General features: G+C 26.2%; 1 long non-coding RNA gene across 1 annotated transcript in view; it reads right to left on the bottom strand.

Annotated features, from left to right (window-relative positions):
• Nucleotides 1-1904: 1904 nt before the first annotated feature.
• Nucleotides 1905-3029, bottom strand: part of LOC116185442 — a 3215-nt gene continuing 2090 nt past the window's right edge. Inside the window, exon 2 of the long non-coding RNA XR_004150298.1 lies at nucleotides 1905-2338. This is a non-coding gene — a long non-coding RNA (uncharacterized LOC116185442). The remainder of the gene's footprint in view (nucleotides 2339-3029) is intronic.

The following is a 3029-nucleotide window of genomic DNA, read 5'->3' as shown; positions in this document are numbered from 1 at the left end:
TTCTTTTCATAACAAAATTAATTATAAATATATTTGTATTTAAATTTATTAAATGTAATGCAATTAAATGTTTGATTTAAGAAAATATTTTTTATATTTGAAATATTAATGGAAAGAAATAGAAATTAAAACAATTCTTCCATTTTAAATTTACAATAAATTGGTTAATATAATTTATACAATTATATGTACTTTAAATGATTTTCAAATCTTTTAATGCATGTCCTTTTTAAACAAAAAGATTATAAGATAAAAATTACATCTCACAAAGTTGGTTATTTTAATTAATATTATCATAAATATGATATGAACAAAATGAAGATAAATCATTAAAAAGTATAGATATTTTTCAAGACCTTCATTTATATTTTTTAAGATCTCTTTCTTAACATTGGAATTTTTAAGCACTTTATTTAATTATACATGCACACGTTGAGGTCATTTACATGTATCTTTTTATAAAAGAGAGCAGATGAAGAGTGCGTAGGTGAGCAACTTTATGAAAGCAATTTATAATAAGATCATGATTTCCTATTTCCTAACGTATTATTTTATCATTTTATTATTAATTTCTTTTAACTTTGTTTCATTAATATATTTTATTCTCTGTGAAATATTATTAAGTCTCCAACCTTTTTTAAATAAATATAATTTGTTGAATTCAATTACAGATTGTAACTTAATGGTAATAAAATAAAATTAATGAAAGATTGGAGATTGGCAAATTTAATCAAGTTCAATGAGTACAAAAAAAAATATGCTATTTTTACCAACTTTTTGCCAAGTAAGTGTAATCAATAAAATTGTCATAGCAATTTTAAAAGTAAACAAGTCGTATGATACTAATTATAAGAGTGAGCTCGATACAACCCCTTTTATCATTTCTAGATATTAACGTTGATGTTTTTGTATTTTTATTGTTACTCGTGTAATGAATCTAATTGTCATAAATGATCACAAATATAAAAGAAGAAATACAAATAAAAGATACACACACAGACACATACACACGTATGAGCAAAATTATTTATTAATCTCTATTGAAAATCGTATTTAGTTAATCAATTTCAATTAAATTATTTATTTTATTCAGATGCAACGACGTAGAAAAGAAATAAGGAAAATAAATAAGCAACGTGATACACTATCTATTTACAAGCAGCTATTTTTTACTTATCGATTTTCCTAGAATTTTTCGTTTCACCTAACATGTAACGTATATATAAGTAAACAATTATTAATAGATTATCATACTCCATTCTTTTTTTACTTTTACTTACATGCTAAACAAGCAACTATCTTCTGTATTTCTAAATTTTCTAACCTCCATTCTTTTTTTAAATTTTCTTTACTTTATTTAAATATAATAACACAGATATTCATTCTGTATAAGTGTTCCAAAGAAAATAAAATTAACCTTTGCGTGAGATATTGTATGATAATTATAAACTACATTTAATTATATACAACGCATTTCTTGAATACAAAAATACTTATGTACATATATAACCTTTCTATATTAATAAAATGATATATTGTACACATACAAATATATAAGTATCTCAATTTTAAATAATTAAAAATTATTCTTCCATTATTACACATACATGTACATATGTATAATCTTTTCAAATTCTTTTCTCTTTTTCCGTAATAAACCTATCCTCTCTCTAATCTAACACAAAAACACTTACAACTCCCTTTACACCAAAGATTCAAAGCTGATAGAAACAGTCGACACGCAAATATCATTCAGACTCGACGAATTTGGCACCACTTGTCGAAGAAGTCATCACCAGAAGTTTCATTCCTCGACTTTGTCCGTTTCCGTTAAAAATAATCGCGAAGCAGAGCTATAAATAGAATTGGGTATGCATCAAACGTGATACAGCGATTGCACAACGCTCGCCCATTCCGATTATGGCCAGTTATTTTACCGCCATCCTTGCGGTTTTCCGTTTTATCGTGACGTTAGAAAAACGGCAGTGACGTCACTGGACCCACTCAGCCGATAGACGGAAGTCGGCGAAGCGATAAACATATTTATTAAGTGTGTTAAGAGGGGACCTTTGCCGTAACCCGAGGCGTTCTTGCGCTCAAAAAACGTTCATTATTATTATATATTCGCGATCTCCCTCTTTTTTTTCTTTTTTTTTTACCTTCAATCATTCGCCTTGTAAAAATTGTATAAAGATTCCTCTTTGAAACGCTCCGGTCGCCACAACGTGACATTTCACGGGTTAATCAACAAACAGCGGGATAAAGTGCAGGGTGAATTTTGATAGCGATCCAAGTGTGGAGGAATGTTTGATAAATAGACGGTAAAGATGTCCATTGTCTGAAAATATAAAAATAATCTGTAATGACAGTTCAAAGTGATGTGTCAATTTTAGAATAAAGAAGGAGTATTGTATTGCTTGTATTATTAGACTCGAAAATGTATGAATTCTTTGTACCTCTTAAGAAAGCTATACATTTTTGTATCATAAAATAGCATTTTATCTTGTAATAATTGAAATGAGAATCACCTGTTTGGGAAATTTAATTAGTCAAAAAAATGATCTCAAAATTCACTATAAGTGATTTAAAAAATTGGTATAAATAACAAAAATAGAAAAGAAAGTTGTAAAATTATTTTAATCATTAAATTCTTTTCAAATTAATTTAATATTTTTATAACTTCCTTTATGAAACTACAGATACGGATGTTCTAAAATTTGATAAACAAATATATATATATATAATTATAATCAACATTATTATATTCTATTAATAAAACACTCTATAACATCAAGTACTAATTTTGATGGCTAAAATATCATGTTATTATATTGTAAAAATATCAGCAAATTCTTTTCTGCAAATGCAATATTTTCTAATTTTATTTCAACATTGATGCTGATGAATATTATAAATTTTCTGTTTCTCTCTTTTTTTTATGTTATTACACGAGGACTTTTTATATTCAAATTTACATGATTTCGACATTCTGTTCATTTGTTTTTGACTGAGAACAATGCAATGAAGTG

Source organism: Apis dorsata, unplaced genomic scaffold (assembly GCF_000469605.1).
Source record: "Apis dorsata unplaced genomic scaffold, Apis dorsata 1.3 scaffold_176, whole genome shotgun sequence".
Taxonomy (NCBI): Eukaryota; Metazoa; Arthropoda; class Insecta; order Hymenoptera; family Apidae; genus Apis; species Apis dorsata.
The sequence above is the reverse complement of the archived record's forward strand: the minus strand, read 5'-3'. Positions and strand labels throughout refer to the sequence as shown.